Raw genomic sequence first — 24,129 nt, 5'->3', positions numbered from 1 at the left:
CACACGATTATATCCACAAAAAAGAGTGCTTTCTGATATTGTATCAATATAGCCAAAGCAAAATATATTAATACAATAGTGTTAGTATATATATATATATATATATATATATATATATATATATATATATATATATATATATATATATATATATATATATAAAAGTTACGGCCAAAGCCCGAATTCGGCCAGATCGCGAAGTGGCATGGGAGGATCAGCCAAAGTTGAGAGAAAAAATTATTGGCACGTATTATTGGCTCTGTATAACCATAACTTCATTCTTTAAAAATTACTAGCTGCGGTAACCGCAGCTAAGTGAGGTGGGATGTGGCCATTTGAGACTAAGTAAAAAATTTAGATTTTTTAAATTTTAATTTAAAAACTTGTCTATTTTTTTATATTTTTAAATTGGAAGATTTATATTTTTAAATTAAAAATGAAAACAAAAGGGACAATGTTGGCAAATTAACTTTTTAATAAAACAAATATTAAAAAATTTGAAATTTATTTATCTTGAATGAGCACATCGCGTTTTGGCCAGAACATCGAGACCACTTCGCGAAATGTCCGGCCAAAGTAGAATATTCCCTGATCATTTCAATTACATCGCACTTCGGCCGAGGGGTCTGGCCAAAGTGCGAAGTGGCCGGACTTCGGGCTTCGACCGTAACGTATGTTAATATATATCTATATATCATTTAACTGTATTTTTTTTTTATTCTGTTTCGCTGTTTTTTTTTTGTTTTTTTGTTTGTTTTTTTTTCATTTCTCTAGAGATTTTGAAAAAAAATATTAATTTTCCCCTTCAGTCAGCAAGAGGGACGTATATTTCCTCTGTGGAAAAATGAGTAATAGATGATTTGGTAGCAGTTTCCACCAAGGAAATGTTAAATTTCGCTTAAAATAGGCACTTTTATTGAAAATCCAGACACAAAAAATTATCTAGTTTCTTTAATTGTAAATTTAATTGCACAAATAGTGACTGAAATCTTGTAATCTAAAAAGGGGCCGTGTTCCTTCGCTTATAAAATGTGAGTTAAAGCCCCCTCTGTTCCCCCGGTTCCACGGTCCTTGAAAACTACCGAAATCTTACAACTCTGCAATTGCTGAAAAGCTATTTTTTTACATGTACGTAAACAATATTATAATTTTAACACATTCTATTATCAAGGGTTTAAAAAAATAATAAATTTTATGTAAGCACGATACCTTTCACTTCAGAACTTAATTTGAATGTGTAGAATTTTCCATTTCTTTTCAAGTAAAATCTCGATCTTTCACAATTTTCTGCCGATGAAATGTTAACAAAGAAATCTTGAGTCATTTTATTCTGGCTTATAATGAATCCTTCGATTTCTTCTGCCGAATTATTCAAAGTTTCATGCAAGAGATTACTGACACGGAAGAAACTAGGCGCTTGATTAAAATTTAAATAAATATCCACGCGTATAAGACGCGGGGGAGACCTTGATTTTGTTTTTAATCCTCGAATTCTCGATCATTTCACGCTTGGCGAGATTTCGAATTAAGTGAAAATTACTAAGTTATTCACCAATCAGCAATGAAAGAAAATTTTAATGTTTTCTGGCAGCTGATTAATGTTTTAGTAAGAAATTTAGCGATAGTTTTTATTGAAGTGAAGAGGATTTACGTGAAATAGCTGTAACACTGATAAACGCCACTCTGCAAATCAGATTAAATATTTTCTTTTTGGACAAATTTATTTACATTATCTGTGCTGTTCTTGTTGCAGCTTGACGAGATACAAGATAAGTATTTTTTTTTTGAGACATTTATTTATCTTAGTCTGACATTTGTTGTTCCAGCGCATATCAGGCGAAAAATGAGGAATAGGTAGGTTACTCAGATGGCATACTTTTCTTGGAAACACATTTAACTCATCTTAGTCTGACATTTACTGTTCCAGCACAAATCAGGCGAAAAATGAGGAATAGGTAGGTTACTCAGATGGCATACTTTTCTTGGAAATACATTTAACTAATCTTAGTCTGACATTTGCTGTTCCAGCACATATCAGGCGAGAAATGAAGAATAGGTAGGTAACTCAGATGGCATATTTTCCTTGGAAACATATTTAACTCATCTTAGTCTCATATGGGTTACTATTTCTGTAGCACATATGGAGCAGGTGGGTCAAACGTGCTGCAGCTTGGAAGGGACCGATTGAGAGCCGGTGATGGAAGGACCCTCTTAATTGTTTCGTTTTCTCTGTATATATTTGAGTAAATTTTTAGTGATATACGAAGTCAGGGAAGTGTTCAAACAGCTCTTTTACGTGACAAAATCTGTCAGTTTTTTTTTTTTTTATGAAAAAAAGAAGCGCACTACAAAACTGGTATTTGTTTTAATTGTGATAAAAGTTGTGGTAAATATTAAATTGTAATTAAATATTAAATTTAGGATATTAAATTTTTACAATTTCACTACGTCACAAAATGTTTGGAATATTAGTATATATTGGACATGTTGGAATGACTTTGTTTTTTGAGACACGTTTATTTACCTTAGTTTGATATATGCTGTTCTCGCACAAACTAAGCAAAAAAAATAAGAAATAAATGTGTAAACAAGATAGAATATTATTCTTTTGAGACACATTTTCTCACTTTAATTGATGTAAGTTAGTCCAGTTGTAGAAAATTCGGAACAGTTGTGTCTATCTTTGCTTAACTTACTACAGCTTCGAGGGGGACAATTTGAAATTAAGACACATTTATTTACCGCGAGCAAAAAAAGGAAGGTCTCAAATAGGTTTTGATCTATTGATAGGATTTTCACGCACAAAGACTGAATCTTAATGGTTGGATGGCCTAATCTTAAATGAGTTAATTAATTAGTGAAGAATATTTTTTAAGAAATATAATTTTCAATAAGTAAAATAATAAATTTAATAAAAATAAAATGTAAACGATCCATAAACAATTTTTAAATAATTTTCTCATTTATTTCCTGAGCAAAAAAAAATTAGTAAGGTCAATTTTAGAAACGCCACCTATCGATCCGTAAATGAACTACAGGGTTATGTAAAATATATTATATGTTAGGGCGATACCTGCAAATCTTTTCAATTATAAAACTATCTTTTTCAACTATAAGAACTATTTATTTAGTTAATATGATTTTAAATAATGATTTCATACAAAATAAATAGTTATTTGACTTTTGAAGATTCCAAGTTGATTTTTCGAAATTTAAAAGATATTAATAAAAAATATTTACTAACCATTTTAATACTTATACTCCCTTTTATGAAATAAGATCTTTTTACGATCCATAAACATAAAAAAAAATTATTCTTCATCGATATCCAATGAAATTTTTCAGAGGCATATTCTTTTAGAATCAAATACTTCTAAGAGGTTTCCAGCAGGAAAGAGGGAAAATGTGATGAATGCTTCTAATCTTAGAATTTTATCTAGTCGTACTTTTCCCGCCCTTTTTCTTTCTTCTGAAAACTTCAACAGACGATCGGACTCGACGAAGATTGAATTCCAGTATTTATTTGTTTCTTTGTATCGCCGACCACTAAGTTTGAGGGATGTGTAAGATAGAGTGATGAAAGTTTCTGAACTAAGCAGCGTTGTTCAGAAGGAAAAAACCGTAAGTGTGGTTTTAGTATAAATGTAAACCAATATTTCAAAGTAGGCAATTTTGGAGGATTCGCAAAATTTGGTCTAAGAAAATAGACCTTTGGCATGAATGTTAGACTGTTTTTGAAGCTTTTTTTTTTGTATTTTCGGAACAAAAAAATATTGCATTGAGGAAGTTTTGCATTCTTTAATTTGATTCATGCGTGATCTATAAAGCCGTTGAGTCTCAGGCTTAAAGCTCTCGCATCCAAATGAAGTGCCCCAGGTCCAAATCACAGCGATTGCTGGTAACTGCAACCCGATTCACATTGACCACAGTGCTAACATAAAACTATCCCCAACAACGTGCTTTATTGGTTGAACAACATTGCATCATTTCCTGTAATTTTCCATTTTGTGAGATCATGGAATTAAAAGCTGTAGATTCTTTTCTTAAAAAATAAGTCTAAGGTATAGTCCAACCAGTTAACAACTACCAACGCATTAGACGAAGAAAGCACTCGATCAACGAAGACCAGCAATTTTTATGTAGAATGGTTAATGGTGTATACAAAAGAGTGCGTATATGTCAGCCAAACATTTTCTCAATGTACTATTCCATGTATAGTCCTATACTGTATACTTAATGAATTCATTCATTTTCTATGAAAATTTCTTACTACTTAAATTATCATATACCTTGTATTGCATAGTCTGAAAATTTTTAAGGACCTAGATTCAAGTTCTTAAGAAGAATTAAACTGTTTCAAATTTAAAAAAGAAATAGATAAGTTTTCATTTAAAGAACACACTTTCAATAGTATCTGCTGTTCATAGTCAAATGTCAAGGTGGTTTACTTGTATATCTCCTGTTACGTTACTTGTTGATAATGATTGTTAACTATAATTCCTTATACGAAGAGAAGAATTATAATTTTTCTATTCTAGAGTCTTGCTTAAAAATCATTAGCCGAAATTTTATTTCACTCCACTACTTCTGCGGGTTTTGAATTCGAAGAACCCGCAGAAGAATTCCGAATTCGATTTCATCAGCAGTAAAAGCATTAAGAACCCTCAAAAGTGTAGAGTCTATTTCGATTCAGTTTTAATTTTAAGGGTTTTGATTTTAAATTCAATTGAAGTATTAAAAAATCTGTTTCCTTTCATTATTTTTTACTGTCTCTTGTTGAAAGAAAGACGCATTATTAGCTTGTCAAAAAATAAAATTTGTTTCATATCCCTATTTTTTGAGGCTATGATTTCAAACTCATTAGATAAAAAAATATACACTGATTTTTAAAAAATATACACTGTAAAAAAATTTTAGCGTACATTAACACCAGAAATTATGGCAACTACTTTACATAAAGCGGTGTTCTACTAAGTATTCCACTACACCAAGAAACAAGGATGATCATTAATTTAGTGAAACAATAAGTATGTTTTTATACATTAAAAATAATACAGAAATTATACATTATAAACTTATTTAATACAGCTTACAGAGATTTGACAATTAAACCTAATTAGACAACTAAAAACAAACATACATATTTTAACTGTGAACTTTTGTTTCCATTGATTTATAGTAGCATGGAAGATAACAACAAACTCACTCTAACTCGTAATTTATTAACAATGTACCCTCGATTTCCAAAGTGAGTTAACATTGGAGCTTCCGGAGTCGAATATAATTCACAAATGGTGTGAATGCGCGTGATCTCGATGTAAGTTTTTTCCATATCAAGTGCTTGGATATATTTATATCATTTAAATTGGTTCTGAAACACCGATTTGCAGTTCCCTTAATATAATGTTTTCTTCATATAATTCTCTAGGTTGTTCAACATAAAATTTGGAGAAATATTACGACATGGTTTTTTTAGTGTATGTATTAAGGTCGGATAATACAGAATACCAATAAAAATAAAGAATAATATTTAATATCTTGAAGTGAACTGAAATGTAATGTTTGAAGTACAAAATACACTCTATAACAAAAAAATCGACGCACCAAGAAGGAAATATCCAATTAAAACGAAAATTGGTGGATAGGAAGACAATACACAGAATAATAAATGATTAAAATTTCAGAACAATTGAATAATTTATTGCAGAGTTACAGTAACAAGTTCAATACGGTGTTGACCCGCCTCTAGCCTGGATACAAGCTGCCACGCGGCGTGGCATAGACCGATAAAGCTCTCGGATGGTCTCTTGCGGTATTTCCTGCCAAATTCGATCCAATTGTCGAACGAGGTCATCAACATTCCGTGCCAGATGCAATCGCTTCCCATCATATCCCAGACATGCTCGATGGGAGAGAGATCTGGTGATCTGGCAGGCCAAGGAAGAGTTTGACAAGCTTGCAGACAGTTCATAGTGCCGCATGTGGTCTGGCATTGTCCTGCTGAAAAACCAGCCCATGGGGCTGCAAAAGGAACAGTAGCAAAACAGGTCTTAGGATGTCGTCGACGTACCGCTGTGCAGTAAGTGTACCTCTAATGACGACCAAAGGGATCCGGCTGTCAAAGGAAATGGCACCCCAGACCATAATGCCTTGATGAGGGTCGGTGTGGCGTGCAATAGTGAGGGCAGGATCCCCCTCTGCCCTGTGCGTCTCCAAACACGTCTTCGATGATCGTCAAGACACAGTTGGAAGCGGGATTCGTCGCTAAAGACTATACGTCCCCAGTCGGCATCATTCCAGCCTGATCGAGCGTCGATTTTGCACGTCTTAGTGCGTTCTTGGTGCGTCGATTTTTTTGTTGCAGAGTGTAATTCAAATCAAATTTATCATCATTTTTGTTCAAAGTTCCTATCATTTGAAATGTTGAAAATTAGTATTTAAGTACGTTTTTTACTAAATTTAACATTAAAATTAAATTCTTCATAAACAATGTAGTTAAATAAAAAGAATTAAATTATAATAGTTTTTAGTAATTATCTTGTAACAAACAAAAACATACAAATTCACTTACCTTAAACTGTAATTCTTAAATTGGCTACTTAATTATAAATTGTCCCCTTATCAGTTTCATCAAATTACTTTTATTTTAGAATAGTAAAGTACCGGGGGAAAATACTTTTTATTTGTGTGTTATCCTCTAAATGACTAGCATAAATTTCATTTCTAAGCGCGAAATCAGGAATAAAAAAAATACATTTTTAAATGCAAATTACTTTTGAATAGCCCTCTTAAATCCTAAAGATAAACAAGTTTACAATAAAATTGGATAATCTACTATTAAGAAAGTAAATTTGCTGTTTTATTCAAATTATATTATATTAAATTTGGAAATAAAGAATTGAATTAAACTTTGTACGTTGTTTCTTTTTGCACGAAAAGAAAAAACGTTGATAACGCAACTTATTTTAATGGTGTATTCGAAGAAAAAACGATTCAAGCTGAATAATTTATCGTCTGAAAATCTGTCTGCTACGACGAATTCTTTTTTTTTTTAATGTAATAAGCTTTTCTTTTAATTCATTCCTTTCGTTTTAGTTTATAAAAAAATTAAACTGAATAAATAGTTTTTTTCAGTTTGAAAACTTGTAACTCAACAATTCTTTATCATTCTAAGCGGAATTAATCTAATGTTCAAACAAAATAAAACTACTCGAATAAGTTTTTGTATCTTTTTAATTGCTGCGTTAAATGTTTTTTTTTTTCTTTTTCGAATTGATAAAAAAATCTAAAAGATTCCACTTAAAATCATTTGAAATGCCAAAAATGGTATGATTTTTTAGATTTAATCAATAAATCTAAAGATGAATTAAGAATTTAAAATTATTCATAAAATAAAAGTTAGAGTTATCAAAATTATTTGCAAATGTAATGAGGACATACAAATTGTTAATTTTGCATTCATATTTTTGATTTTCTGCTTATATTTATTAAGTAGTTCGTATAGTTAAAATGTATTGTAGGATATATTCACTTATTCCACATAAATATGCAACAAATTTAAACGATTTAAGAATTAAATAGCTGTCATTTTGCATTTTGGAAATTACTGCTAGATTTATAAAAAAATTTAAAAATCTCTGTTTTTACAAAGAAAAATCGCGAATATGTAGAATATTTTTTGTACACTAAAATAAATTTTCGTGCATCTGAACACCAAAATTGGTGGCAACTTTTTTATTCCAAAATAATGTTTATCTAAGCTTTTTATTACACCAAATCACAAGGACAGTTCTTTATAATTATTGCAATATATGTTACTTATAAGAACCAGTAAAGTTAAGACAATATTAAGTAAGAATCAGTAATTTATGCTGCACACATACACTAGGTCTTAAAATAAATTTAGTTTGCAAATTAAACATACTCGTGGTACAGAGAGAATAATTAGACAATTTCATGCTAGGCTTATTAGAGCAGAAGCGAATAGAAATTATACATTATGAAATTATTTATTACGCATTGGAGAGATTGCGTACTTCGTCTTTTGCGTATGTCGCCATAACTTGAGAAATTTTGTAACTAGAGAAATTTTGAATTGTAAGGGCTGCAAACTCTTTACATCATTTTAAAGTATGTCATTTTACATAACAAATTATAAAACTTCATCGAAATCGGTTGAATAATTCCTAAGCAATCGAATTTTAAATATACGACTTCTTTAAAATTTGATTTCTCAGAAACTATTCGACCGATTTAAATCAAACTTTGTATTTTGCCCTGTAAATTTGTCGAAAATTATATACCTTAAAATTCAAAATATATTCAATTTAATAATAATTAAATAAAAAATTAATTAAGTAAATAATAATTAAATAAAAGGAAAAAACTAATCAGCATTCACCAAAAAAAAATTTGCATGAAAGTAAACTAATTTTATAATAATTGTGCCACAATTTTTCAGTTCTCCGAAAAAGTTTTTCAAATATAGGGAAATCCGAATCCGTTCGAAAAAATTTATGTTTATTCAGAGAAAATACGTCTGATTTCGTAACTTAAGTTATAGTCTGCATTAATTAATTAGCATAATTGAGGTCATTCCCTCAAAGCATTAAGATTGAGACCTAGAACATTAAGATCCGATCACTAGATCAAAAGTTATTCAGGATGGTCCGTTTTTTTCCCCTGGAGCACATACATCTAAACTTGCTGTAATTATAAATTTTAGGGTTATTGAATAGCAAAATTATTGATGGCTTCTTTACACCTAGTAGTATAAAAAAAACATTGTAGTGAAGCACTAGATACTAGAGTTATGTATGGCGTTACAGTAAATAACTTTGATGTTGAGTAGTTGGCTCTACATTTGGCACTCAATTTAGTGTTATCGTGGAAATAATGTTATTCCAATATGCGAAATTTAAAAATTGAAATATTGCCAAATAAAAATGAATGAAAATAGGTTTTTTTAAACGTGATTTTAAAATTTTGTTTAAAAAAAAACCTGATATATCTAAAGAATGGAATTATTTAAAAATGGAATTACAAATTGTTACGAAAATGTAATTTAGTTTGAAGAATTTAACTGATATTAAGGAATTAAATGTTCATACATTTGCCAAGAATAAAAGGTATTTTTTTTCCAAATATCAACTCTCTAGAACAGGGGTAGGCAACGCGGCGCCCCCGATCAATTTTTAATGCGCCCTCGCTGGACTAATGTAAATGTATGATAGCCAGAGCGATTTACGTAACTCTTGTCAAACGGCGATATACAGCAAGTAGTCAGTTGAGTTTAGGATTGTGCATGATTATCTGTAAAATATGCGCCCTCGGTGATTTTCAAATTTAGTATTGCGCCCTTAAGGACAAACAGGTTGCCGACCCCTGCTCTAGAACATATATGCAGAAAAAAAAATTTAATTATTTCACGGTTTTAAAATTTATATTGTTATAGTACTTACAAACCTTTTTGTTCCAGAAAGTCCCATAAGTATCTCTTATGGTGAACAAATAAAGATATTTTATTTTATTTTCATATTACACTAATATTTATATAAAATTTAAATAATGGTGTAGGAAATTATCTGAAAATTTTATTATTATTCAATATTATTATTAGTAGTATTGAATAAAAGTGATGTATTTCAGTGGTCAACATACAAGATAGACCGGTAGTCTGGTCACAAAGTTTTTGCTTTTATTTAACATATAACATGAATTCAGTTCTTGTAATAGAGGTCAACTAAGACAAATGGTCGGTTAACAAGGAGGTCATCTTGACTGTTTCCACTTTATTTAGCTTAATTGATATTCTTCATTCGTAATGAGGGTTTTTTAAATCCTTGTTACTTTCGTAGATATTTTTCGTATCTTAATATAATAAAATTTCTTCGGTGCCAGACAATAAACAAAAAAGACAAATTTATTCTGGAATTTTAATTAATTTTTTAACAACATGGAATTTTAGTTAATTTTTTAACGAAATATCATGTAAGAAAGTATTAAGTTTAAGAATCTACGCTCCTCCTGATATCTTAACTATGCAGTTTTTTAACCTTTAACGACTAGCATGGTTCTAGAACCGTAGAAAAAAAATTAACTGAAAATTAAAGATAGTTTAGCAACTTTCTGAAGCTGCCATCTATGTGTGAAAGAATGCATCGTATTCCAAAACGCTTTCGGTGGATCAAAATTTTATAATTTCTCATGGGAGAGGAAAATGCGACCAAGGCAATAAATATAAATAAAAATAGAACGCTTGGCAAGAGAATGCAAATGTATTTAACATCCAACAATCGTGTGAAGTAGGAAAAAAAATTTGTTTGACAAGTATCATGGTTTTGAATCAAAAACGGATACTTGAATTTTACCTAATTCTCTTTACTGTTATGTCCTTTTAATTGCTTTTTTATTGTCTGATTATTGGATACTAAGGAAACTAAATTTTTACAAAATTTGAGACACACAATTTAAAGCTAAATAATCATCATTCCAATCCTGCCTCGATTTTAAGTCTTAATACTTATTTTTAGTACTTATTTCTCTGCTATATTTATCATCTGAAGATCGTATCTAAGGATTAAAAAGTAGCACTTTCTACTGTTTACTTGCAGTTACTTTTTTATTTTCGATTTTTGAAAATAATTATAAAAGCGCGTAGGCATTTTTAATGGAAATATATATATATATATATATATATATATATATATATATATATATATATATATATATATATATACCTAGTCGTTTGGTGTATGTCCGAAATATTTGCTAAAAACCCTTACTTCTGACTTTCTTTCACCGGTGAATGTCAACAATCACATAGTCGCTTTGGTGAATGTCCGAAATATTTGTTACATTCGATTTGATATGAATTTATTTGTGGATATAATTACATTTATTCGATATTTTTATACTTACTGACGATAGATCAGAAGAAACATCAGTGTTTGGAGTATCGGGCCATACATTTACATTTGTCCGGTATACCCTACACTGATGTTTTTTTTAGGTTAAGTTCCACTGTCCGGTATACACAACAACTCGGTATACGCATATATACAACTGACATATTTCCATTTACATTTATTTAAATAATTAATTTTTTAAAGGCATGATTTTTTTAAAAGTTTTGGATTATGACATTTTCCTTTAAAAAAAATTTTATTATATTCACCATATCCCCGACGGTGATTCTATCATCGGCAGATGGCAACACAATAATAGTCATTTATAACCTCTGAATAATATGACTGTGTTGATTTATGCTTATCTGAGTTCAGAAGTTTATTTTTTTACAATTTCATTTAAAATTTTAAAAAAAAAAAGAAAAATTTTCTCAATAGTTTAATTATTGGTAATATGTTATGAAGGAAAAAAAAAAGATTAAAAATGCGAATAAGAATGAGAATGATGTTAGCATAATCCTCTTGATCATTGTGTAAAATAAAAGTATAAAATAATTGTGTGAAATAAAAGTATTTTTAATTAAATTTCACTTACATTTGCATGCGGCTTTATGATATCCGTAATAATAAAATACCTAATTTTATAATAATAAAACTCGGATCCTTTTGCTCGACAGTACAAGTCAGTTAGGAAAACGAAACTTAACATCCTTTTCATTTGTCAGTAAAAGAGGGATTCAAATTTAATTACTCAATGCAATCTTTTTTTTTTTTCTTCTTCTTTCAATAGAAAAATTGTTTTAAAAATAGCAACGAAAATAGAAAACAAACACTGTTAATAAGGTTATAAATCTACCACCGGGTTGCAAGTTAAGGGGACAGTGAAGTAAAATTCTTTCAAAAATTTGATTTTTAGAATTTGACATCATCTATTAACCTATACTTTTCTGATTAAGAAAATATATAGGTTTACTAATTTTCATAAATTTAAAGTGCTTTAAGAGCATAAAAACAAAAGTAAACAAAAGTGCCACGCCCACATTTCAAAGTTTCGTTTTCTGTTTACTTTAGATTTCTACTGTTTTTTTATGTTTTTTTTACAATCTGCCTTGCACCTAGAAACGAAGCAAAGAAAGAAGCTCTTTTGTGGATCGTTAGTGACGAAATCTAACTTATTTATCTTTTGCAGAAATGGAATCAAGAGTTCGTAACTTCTCTTTTTGATTTTTAATTTATTGCTTTTATTAGTTCTTGTTTTTTATTTTGTTTTTATTTCGTTATTTGTTTTGTTTGAAATGCCTCGAAGAGAATCTTTTAGAAGAAAACAATTCCAGGCAAATCAGCACACTGTTGTGTCAAAAAAAGTTGACAACTTTACGCCTGTTAAAGATATTTTTAGCGGCCAAAGTTCTTCTAGCCGTAAAATTTCTGAATTTGAGTCCAATTAAATATATTTGATGGAAAAAGTGGTAACATTATTGTGGATGTAAAACTATTAAGTGACTTAATTAAGCAGTGCACAAAATGTGTGCATTGTGACACAGTTGATTGTATGACAGCTGAAATAGGAGCTACTGGGCATGAGGGTTTGTCTGTCCCTTTGGTTATTAAGTGCAATAAATGCAATAATTGCACATTCACAATGACATCAAATAAGTCAAAGCATTTCTACGATATCAACTGTAGATTTGTTTATGGAATGAGATGCATTGGTAAAGGAAAGAAAGCTGGGAATGTGTTGACTGGAATTTTGAACTTACCTCCCCCTCCACAACAATTTGAAGTCAACCTCTTTTCCAGTTTGAATGTTGTTGCTACCTCTTCAATGAAAAATGCAACAGAAGAAACAGTGTCTCTCTCAGGAAGTCGTGACATCGCAGCAGCATTTGACGGCAAAAGAGAGGTCATACATCTTTAAATGCAATAGTAGTTTACACCTCTCTTGAAAATGGGAAAGTGCTGGATTTTGAGTGTTTATCAAAACATTGTGTTAAATGTACAACATCATCTGGCTCTCACGATTGTGATAAAAACTACACAGGTACCAGTGGAGGTATGGAAGTGGCAGGAGTGAAAAAATTGTGTCGGCGATCGGAAACTGAACGTTCTGTTCGTTACTTGGATTACCTGGGGGATGGTGATTGCAAGGCCTATGATCAAGTGGTAGCAGACAAAGTATATGGTGATGTGCACATCGATAAACTTGAATGCATAGGACATGTGCAAAAGAGGATGGGCGCAAGGCTGCGTAAATAGCGAGATTCCTTAAAAAAGCAAAATTTGTCAGACGGGAAAGGGATTTCTGGCCGTGGTCGTCTGACAGATAAGGAAATTAACCTTATTCAGTCATACTATGGCCTTGCTATCAGGAGGAATGTGAATAAGCCTGTGCCAGATATGTCGCAAGCTGTATGGGCAATTTATTTTCATAAATTGTCCACAGATGAAAACCCGCAACATGGCCTGTGCCCAAATGATCCCGATACATGGTGCAAATTTAATAAATCAAAGCACAGTAATGAACCATATACACATAAAAATTCTTTGCCTGAAGCTGTATTATTGGCTATCAAACCTGTTTTTAGAGGAATGAGTGACCCTAAGGTTCTCGTGAAATGCACTCATGGAAAAACACAGAATCCTAATGAGTCATTCAACAGCTGTGTATGGGATCGACTTCCAAAAACATCCTTTCATGGATTAAAAACCCTTAATATTGGGGTAATGGATTCTGTAATTTGTTTCAATGGAGGGGCTGGAAAAAGAATGGATGTTATGAATCATTTAGGCATTGATCCTGGTTATTTTATGCTAAAGTCTATGAAAGCGATCGACGTACAGAGAGTAAACGAGGCCAATTTGGCCACAAAATTAGCTTCCAAAGAGGCTAAAAAGGCTAAACAATTAAAAAAAAAAAAGGAAATGTGAGGCTGAAGAAAGTAAAACAAGTTATGGTGCTGGAGAGTTTTAAATTTATGTATTATTTTTAACTATATGTTTTTTTTACCTTTAAATCTGTTTTTTTTTTTTTCAAAACATTATTTTTTGTTACTTAGGTACATATATCTCTTGTTCTATGCAATTTAAAAAGATAAAACTTAGTAGGCTTATACATCATTGATTGTTTCATACAGTAAACCTCAAATTTAGTTAAAAATTTAAACATTTTGAAATCAGGAGTAAAATTTAATTGCTGAAAATCAGCAAAAATTGGAATTTTGAAACAGTCAATTTTTTATTCTGCAAAAAATATGGCATTTTAGTCTAATTTTAGGTATACTGTATACTCTAGGCTATATATTGTGTGCAGAATTTTTTTCAGTCAATTATATTGAGTAGTTGTAGTTTTATATGTACCTTAGGGGAGAGTGGGGTCAATTGTAACAGGGTACGATTGTAACAGAGCAACAATTTCGAGTGTCGGGTTCTAGATTTGGTTTCTAGGTGGCGCACAAGGTGTATTTAATAAATCTACATGCACACCCCTGATGGCAACCACTTTTATGTACTTTTGAAAGAGTTACATCACAAAAGATATTTTCACGCCACTCAAGTACTTTTTTTGGTATTAGAATATTATATTGTAACAAAGTAATTTTGTTTAAACAAATAAAAATTAGTAACCGAATATGTAAGTGGACATTTTAATTAACATTTCAATAAAAAAAAATTAGTTTTGCTAATTAACTAGCATTGTTTTTAACAAATGAAGCTGAAATGGCGTCTTGGGGACGATTGTAACAATAAGTAAAGGGACGAATGTAACAGCTGAAAATAAATAATCTTATGTTTACAAACCATTACTTAACTCTTTAAGAACCACCAATAGTTTCCTATATCATTTATATTATGTTGCATGTGCATTATTTTATTTGTCACCATTCACAGCATAAATTAAAATTTTTAACCCCTTAAAGTTAAAGGTGTAACCCTTTAGGTTTCTGCTCATTATTATTTTTACTCCTAAAATATCACTACTATTTTGATCAATAAAAAAATATATCACAACTATGATAATATGTATAATTAACTATGTTTTAGTTGAATTTATGAACTGTTACAATTGACCCCGTAAGTGGGGACAATTGTAACAACTGCACGACTGTCAAAAATTGTTAATAACTAATATAATAATATTTAAAATCAGGTATTTATTTTTTTTTCTAGTAGAGGATAGTTTACTTTACTCGTCTGTCAATTAATACTAATAATATATTGGATTTTTTGTTAGTTAAAAATAGTTAAGTAAAAAATGTTACAATTGACCCCACTCTCCCCTACTGATGACATAATTTGAAAATTTAACAAAAAATTTGCCTATAAATTTTATGAATAAAAATTATTATCCAACTTAATTTGTATATTTTACTGTAGAAATACATTAAAAAAAACCTAACAAATAAATATTAAAAAATTAGGAAACCTATCATTAAAATTAAATTCTTTGTAGTAGTTATTGCAAAAGTCACTTCACGCCTTATTTTCGTTCAGCGAGATGTTCAATGTCGTTAACAGCGAGTAGAAACCGGCCGTTACGAAACTGACGGTCAAAAATTAACAAAGAATACGCTTTTCGACTCGTGATCAAACGTTCTTCACGGTTGACTCTGACCTAACGTGAAACTCCCGGTTCGAAAGAATCAGGGACTAATATAGGGGATAAGGACATTTAACTTTCCCGGGGGGGTTTTAGAAAAGCAACACGCTTTTGACAGACCGGTTTTACGCACAAAAAGTGGCGTTAACGTCGTCGTAGTGATTATTTTCTGACATCCCCGCCGTACCTTTGCATTGCGCGTAATCAGTGTTGATTATTAAAAAGCAATTTAATTTAAATTCTAAAACTTTTTCATTTCCGTAAACCAGTATATTATTTTGTATATTGCTTAAAGATGTCTATTCATTACTCATAATTTATTTGTTTGTTTATTGAAGCTTTAAAAGCAGAGATCATTCAGATTACGAGCAATTATATACTATAGTTTCGGTTTTGTTTAGTTTTGGTTTTCAGAACTTAGATTAATTAAAACCGAAGGAAGGATATTTACTTATCCAACCATAGTTATTAGTTTGAAGCGTCTGGTTCTATTACAACTGAAGTATAGATGCTTATATTAGCATTTTTTTTATATTTAAAAATATGATTTAACAGAAGGAGTTCGAAACTAAAATCCTTTGAATTTTATAAGTTTACTATTATTGTTTTAAAATCGTAATAATTAAAAATGCACATCAATGACACATTTTTTTAAAGCCATGCAACCGTAAATTTGTTAAATTTTCCGATGAGAATTAAAAATAAAAATCTTTTTCATGAAAATAATTATTCGTAGTATTTATTATGAACTCGATTGTATTATCTATTAATTTCCGATCTTTATTAATGCCTTTGCACAAATAATTATTCAAATTATTATAATATATATATATATATATATATATATATATATATATATATAAATATATCAGTATCGAAATCTCCCAATTCATTACTTAATGTCCGCGTAAGACTATGTACCTAGCTAATTAATTGCCCACAATCAAATGCTCTTCATTTTGTTTTGATTTACAAGGAATATAGATAAAATAATTCATAATTTATGTAAATATTTAAACATTGCTGCCTTTATGAATGTTTTTCTTAAGAAAACAATAATATTTTGCGTTACACGTAAAGGGAAACCACGAAAATATCTTTCAGATTGCTTGACGCTTAAGGAGTTCCAGCGAAATGCTCAGTAATCGTAATGAATTTTTTTTATATAATAAATAATTTTTTTAGCGTCTTTGACAGACAGTCAATTATTTCGGTGAATATAGCGAGATGCTCTTCATATTTTTTGTAATTTTTAACTCATTCCAAAAATCAAAGTAACGTGCAATTTAAATATCGGCGTAAAACAATGTTTATAAAAGTTATAAAAATAATTTATTTTAACCAAGATTAAGTTGAAATTAAAGTAATAAAATTTTGCGTTACACGCAAAGGAAAACCTAGAAAATGTTTTTCAGATTGCTTGGCGGTAATAGGATTTCAACTAAATGTTCATCTTTATCTCAATGAAATTATTTTTTTATAAGCAGCCATTTTTTATTATTAATCAGGCCTAGCCGTTGTGGTTCAGAAGATCAGGAGTCTCCTTGAAGTCAGGCTAACCGTGGGATGTTTTCCTCAAAATGTAACGTAAATGCGGGCTAGTTCCATCAAGAAGTCCAATATGGAGGCAAATGTCTCTCAATACTTTATAAAGGACTCTCCCTGTCTTTTGGATATGATTTAAAATTGAATTTACGGAGTTAAACATGAGTAGGCGTAAGCACATAATTAGGTCGGCTGTTCGACGACGGGTATAAAATTATGAAACAGATAAGGTATCAACTTGCTGAATATAAACGAAAAGCTCTTCTTTTTAACTCAACCAGTAAAACAAAATAAGTTACAATTTAAGTATCGAATTACAATTATATACTTATGAAAGTTATAAAAATAACCTATTTTAAATAAAATTAAATTATGAAATTTTGCGTTACATGCTAAAGAAAACTACAAATGCGTTTTTCAGATTGTTTTTATCGGTAATAGGTATTCCAGCTAAATGTTCATTATCTAAAAGAAGTTATTTTTAAATAATCAATAATTTTTTTTCTTCCCATCCTTGATAGATGGCTTAACATCTTTGTGAATATAAGGAAACGTCCTTATTATTTTTAATTCAACCCAGAAATCAAAATTACTCATAAGTTACTTGGAGTACAATCATAATCATTAAAGTTATGAAAATAACTTATTTCAATTAAGACTAAATAGAAATAATCAAATTTTGCGTTACATGCAAGGAAAAACCGCAAAAAAATCTTTTAGATTGCTGAACGGATTCTAGCTAAATGTTCATTATTGCAATGAATTATTTTTTCAACAATTAATTTTTTTTATCATCCTTGAGAGACTAATTGTCATATTAGTTGATGTTGTGAAACACTTTTTACTTTTAACACGACCCAGAAATCAAAGTACCTTGCAATTTAAATATCAGAGTAAAATCATGTTTATAAAAGCTTTTGTAGTAACTTATATTGTATTTAAAATTAAATTAAAATTTAGACAAATCAAATGTTGCGTTAAATGCAAAGGAAAACCACGAAAAAATCTTTTAGATAACTGAACAATAATAACATTACAGCTGTATGTTCATTATCGCAATGAATTATTCTTTTAACCATTAATTTTCTTATCATCCTTGACAGACAAATTGTCATCTTAGTGGATGTTGTAAAATACTTTTCTTATATTTTTAACTTTTAACACGACCCAGATATCAAAGTAACTTGCAATTTAAATATCAGAGTAAAATCATGTTTATAAAAGCTTTTGTAGTAACCTATATATTATTTAAAATTAAATTAAAATTTAGACAAATCAAATGTTGCGTTAAATGCAAAGGAAAACCACGAAAAAGTCTTTTAGATAACTGAACAATAATAACATTACAGCTGTATGTTCATTATCGCAATGAATTATTTTTTTAACCATTAATTTTTTTATCATCCTTGACAGACAATTTGTTATCTTAGTGGATGTTGTGAAATACTTTTCTTATATTTTTAACTTATAACACGACCCAGATATCAAAGTACCTTGTTATTGAAATAGAGGAGTAAAATCGTACTTTGAAAAACTTTTTGAATGAAAATAATTAGAATTTCCATTACACACAAATGAAAACCAAGAAAACGCTTTACTAGCAAACTAATTGTACGCTAACAGGCTAGCTTGGAATGTTTACTAAAATGTTCTTTATTTTATTTATTTATTTATTTTTTGTAAGTACATAAATTACCCCATGTAAACCTGTTCCGGTGGCAACGGTTACCTCCCTCGAGGTGGTGAAGTATTGCTGCGAAAACAACCTGTCTCCTTAAAGGGGTTTCTCCGTCCTTACCCCCTTCCTCTCCTTGTCTTTCCCCACTCATGCAAACAGCTAATGAAGAGTGGCTCGTCAGCTTTTGTTCTTTACAGACTTAAGAAATGGTTTTGAAAAAAGTTTACATATTAAACAAAGAAAATATTTACTTGAAAAGAATTCATTAAAAAATAAATATAATTTATTATTTTAACATAGGTGTATAATTTAAATAGTTATCGTGACAGTCGCTTTAAAGATGGCGAAATAGTTATTGTTAAATAAGTTTAGAGACGCTATGATGGATGAAAGATGTGCTCTTGCGCCGGCTCAAAACCTTTGGCACTTTTCTTGTCATACAGAAGGACCGGCCCCTGCTACGTATCGGAGAAACTAGACTTCTTTTCACTTATATATTTTTTGGCTAAGCTTTGTTGTCTTTTATTGTTGACTTTATTATTATCATATTGTTGTCTTTTTGGTAGTTTGTATTACATTACTACTTTGTCTTTTTTTGTTTCATTATTAATTTAACTTAATTACTTTTATAGAGCCTCTATAAGAAAAAAGATGACATCAGAAAGTCAGCAGGTGTTTCTTTCGAAAGCAGAGAAAGATATTTTAAACAATAAAATTGTTTCTCTTGAAAAAACAGTGAAGGAACTTTCAAGCACAAACGAGGCATTGAATGATAGCAACAAGAATCTAAGAGATCTGAACACAAGACTAATGAAAAGTATTCGGGAATTCGCTCAGACAACTGCTAACCTCATAACTACTGTTAATGGAAAAGAAATATCATTGGTGAAAAAAAATGATGCCATCACAAAGTTAAAAGAAGAATTGAAATTATGTAAAGAAAAAGAAAAAATAATTTCAGAAGAAAGCACACATCTATCAGATAAAGTAACTAAGCTCGAAAAGCGTGTGATTGAAATTAATTGTCTAAAAAGAAAAGCTCATGACTATGAAATGAGGGTGAACAATTTGAATGAAAAAATAGTCAAACTAAATAAAGAAATAGTAAGTTTAGTGTTTAAAATCTTTGGTTAATTTTTTTGTGACCCTAGTATTAGATAGGGGAGAGTGGCTCACCTTGGGACTCTTTTTTTTTTTCTTTAATTTTTTTCTTTTATTCTGATCAATTATTTTCAAAATTTTACCTGGTATTCTTGTAACATTTGAAAACATTTTTAACTAGGTTTTGATTTTGTATCTGTCAAAGAAAAAATTTTTAAAAATGTTTAGTTACCTTTTTATTTGTTCCAAGGTGTACCTCCTAGTGGGGCACCTTGGGACAGTTAAAAAGATGTGAAAAGTTAAGTAGAAATTTTCTAAAAATAGTATAACTAAATAAATTTACTTTTTTTTTAATTTTGTTAATAAAGTTTTATTTTGTTAGTGTTAACTTCTAGTATGCAAATCCAATTGTTAAGAATCAAATACCAAACCTAAAGAACGTTCAAAGCTTTGCTCTGCTTAAGTTATAACGAAATGTCATTTGAATCTATGTATGATTTGGCTTCTTTTTTGGGATAAATAAATGTTGCAGATTGATTCACTCTTCTCAAAACTGATAACTAGAGCCCGGAAGTTCAGGCAAAATGCCATAAATGCCCTTTTCTCCCTTTTTTTAAATGTTTTCTTCTGAAAATACCTTTTTCTTTCCTTTTGTTCATAAATGCCTATTTCTATCTAATTTAAAATTTTTCTGCAAAGCTTTTCGTGCTTTTGACCGAGCATAAACGCAAAATGAAGAAATTTTGAAATACAGAAATGGTGACTGTCATCCGACGTATTGTAATGCATTTATAGAGATTAGGACTTTATTCCTTTTGGGACAACTCCCTGCCGTTGAGGCAGTGATCACCCCTCGTACAGTACAATGGCTATTCATCTGAGCTGATAGGGTACTCGTGCTTGAGTGAGCAAGGCAGGTGAAAGACATTTTTCTGTCCATGAGATTGACAGTGTTGATTGAATAGAGAATAGAATACAGAAATGAAGCTTTGCCTTTTTCAAAGATGGCCACAAGAAAGGAGATTGTCACGCGCTTGCATGGCACCTTGCAATTCATTTTTTTTTTATCCCAGAGGGATAGTTTGGAAGACAAAGAGCTTGATGAGAACTCGTTCGCTCGGCAACTATTGGGAGTGCGTGGGGAATGTAGGAAAAAGAATATTTCCTCTCCGTCTCTTCGTGGCGTCACCTTCGTCGTGGCGTCAGAAAACGTGGCCTCACCTTCACCCGATGCGCTTTGCAAGGAGAGAGAGAAAAGGAGTGAAAAGATTGGAGTTATTTTTATTTACAGTCAATAGGAGTTATTTTTACTTACAACCAATAGAATTTATTCTTACTTACGGCCCATATAGCCCCATATAACTTACACCATCGAATAAATCGCATGCTCTCTTATCTACAAACGAATTCACCAAGCTGGTTGAGCACATTGTAGACGGAGCACGAAATAGTTTTCTAGTACTAGTTATTTTAAAAATGCCTAAAGTAAAAGCCTGCACAAGCAAAAAACTGGACAGTTTTGTGAAAGAGTTTGGGTCTGATGTGTTTTCTGCTGATTGGAGCATTCTATTTTGTAAGGCCTACGAGAAGTCAGTAAATTTTGAGAAGAAGTATTTTATATCTCAGCACTTGGAGACAGCTAAGCATAAAACAGCAAAAGATAAAAAAAATGGGAAAACACCGACTCTGATTCCCACCTGTTTTCAATTATCTTCTCGCAAATTGGAATTTGCAATGGATTTATGCAGATCATTTGTAGATGCCGGCACTCCGACTCGACTCCATATACGAGCTTTTTTGCAAAAATATACGAATTAAAGTGTGCCCTGTGAATCAACTTTAAGGAAAACTTATTTAGATGACTGTTACACCGAAGTTCTTAAAACTATTCAAAATGAAATCGGAACGAAAACCATATGGCTATCTGTAGATGAAACGACTGATGTAACTGGATGATATGTTGCGAATGTTATTGTTGGTGTTATGGACCCATTTGAAAAACATAAAATCTTTTTTTGACATCTGAACAGTTGCAGAATACTAACAGTACTACAATTGCACAGTTGTTCACTAATGCGCTGGCTTTACTTTAGCCAAATGGCACTAAGCATGAAAGAGTGCTATTATTTCTTACAGATGCAGCCACCTACATGAAAAAAGCTGGAAATGCCTTAAAAGTTTTATTTCCTAATATGATCCATCTAACGTGCCTTGCTCATGCATTGCACAGGATAGCAGAGGAAGTAAGAGGTCTCTATCCTGAGGTAGACTCGCTTGTTTCTAGTGCGAAAAAAGTATTTGTGAAAGCCCCTTCAAGAGTTCAAGTGTTCAAAGAAATTGCACCAGACATTCAATTACCTCCTAAACCGATCCTTACGAGATGGGGAACATGGATTTCAGCAGTCTCATACTACTGCACAAATTTTGAGGAAGTTACTCGAGTCCTTACCAGCTTTTCTGATGAAGAGGCAATATCCATAAGAAAAAGTAAAAGTCTGCTTAGCAGTTCTAAAATAAAAAATGAACTGACTTTCATTTCAACTTATTTTGGGAAGCTCCCTGGAGCTATTGAACACATGGAAAAAAGAAATATGTCTTTGTTCGAGTTACTAAAGATTTTCGACAATACTATTGAAGAACTAATATCTGTGCCTGGACCAGCTGGTGACAGAATAAGGAAGAAATGTGAAAACGTCATCTCTGCAAATACAGACTTTGAATGCATCAAGGACATTGAAAAAGTACTTTCTGGTGATACTACAGTTGAACTTACCATATCTCCTACCATGGCAAGTAGTTTTAGGTACGCGCCCATAACCTCTGTCGAAGTAGAAAGATCCTTCTCTTTATTTAAAACTATATTGACTGACAGGAGACAAAATTTCTCTTTTGAAAATTTGAAAAAGCATCTAGTTGTGATGTGCAACAACAATCAATCATCAGAATAAATCTGCATACAATATTATTGTAAGTATGAGTTTTCAATTTTTATTTCACACTTACGCAGTTGAGGGTTTTTTTTCTTGTGCAATTATGTCCACTTCTTTTGTACTATTGCTACGACAGTCGAGTAAAATGAATATGTAGGTATACCGGATACTTCTAGCAACTTTTTTTATACCTTGGATACCTATATGGGCTTCTAGGCATTACCAACTACCATTTTGCTCCAATTTTAAGTGCCTTTTTTAAGTGCCTATTTCAAGCTTTTTAAATGCCTTTTTGCCTGCCTATTTTTGCATTTTTTATTGCATTTTTTTCTTGAAGGGGCTTTCACAAATATTTTTTTCGCACTAGAAACAAGCGAGTCTACCTCAGGATAGAGACCTCTTACTTCCTCTGCTATCCTGTGCAATGCATGAGCAAGGCACGTTAGATGGATCATATTAGGAAATAAAACTTTTAAGGCATTTCCAGCTTTTTTCATGTAGGTGGCTGCATCTGTAAGAAATAATAGCACTCTTTCATGCTTAGTGCCATTTGGCTAAAGTAAAGCCAGCGCATTAGTGAACAACTGTGCAATTGTAGTACTGTTAGTCTTTTGCAACTGTTCAGATGTCAACAAAAAGATTTTATGTTTTTCAAATGGGTTCATAACACCAACAATAACATTCGCAACATATCGTCCAGTTACATCTGTCGTTTAATCTATAGATAGCCATATGGTTTTCGTTCCGATTTCATTTTGAATAGTTTTAAGAACTTCGGTGTAACAGTCATCTAAATAAGTTTTCCTTAAAGTTGATTCACAGGGCACACTTTAATTCGTATATTTTTGCAAAAAACGTCGTATGTGGAGTCGAGTCGGAGTGCCGGCATCTACAAATGATCTGCATAAATCCATTGCAAATTCCTATCTGCGAGAAGATAATTGAAAACAGGTGGGAATCAGAGTTGGTGTTTTCCCATCTTTTTTATCTATTGCTGTTTTATGCTTAGATGTCTCCAAGTGCTGAGATATAAAATACTTCTTCTCAAAATTTACTGACTTCTCGCTTGCCTTACAAAACAGAATGCTCCCATCAGCAGAAAACACATTCGACCCAAACTGTTTCACAAAACTGCCCAGTTTTTTGCTTGTGCAGGCTTTTACTTTAGGCATTTTTAAAATAACTAGTACTAGAAAACTATTTCGTGCTCCGGCTACAATGTGCTCAACCAGCTTGGTGAATTCGTTTTGTAGATAAGAGAGCATACGAGTTATTCGATGGTGTAGGTAATATGGGGCCATATGGGCCGTAAGTAAGAATAAATTCTATTGGTTGTAAGTAAAAATAACTCCTATTGACTGTTAGTAAAAA

At 31.1% G+C, this 24,129-nt stretch overlaps 1 long non-coding RNA gene across 1 annotated transcript in view; it reads left to right on the top strand.

Moving 5' to 3' along the window:
- The window catches only part of LOC107455048 (uncharacterized), a 44,230-nt gene that overhangs the window by 16,290 nt on the left and 3,811 nt on the right, over window positions 1–24,129 (top strand). Inside the window, exon 2 of the long non-coding RNA XR_011636993.2 lies at window positions 19,360–19,831. This is a non-coding gene — a long non-coding RNA (uncharacterized LOC107455048). The remainder of the gene's footprint in view (window positions 1–19,359; window positions 19,832–24,129) is intronic.

The sequence above is a fragment of the Parasteatoda tepidariorum genome, chromosome 4 (genome assembly GCF_982258835.1).
Source record: "Parasteatoda tepidariorum strain Cologne lab strain chromosome 4, Ptep-v5.0, whole genome shotgun sequence".
NCBI classification, from domain to species: Eukaryota; Metazoa; Arthropoda; class Arachnida; order Araneae; family Theridiidae; genus Parasteatoda; species Parasteatoda tepidariorum.
This window is presented reverse-complemented; position numbering and strand designations above follow the sequence as displayed.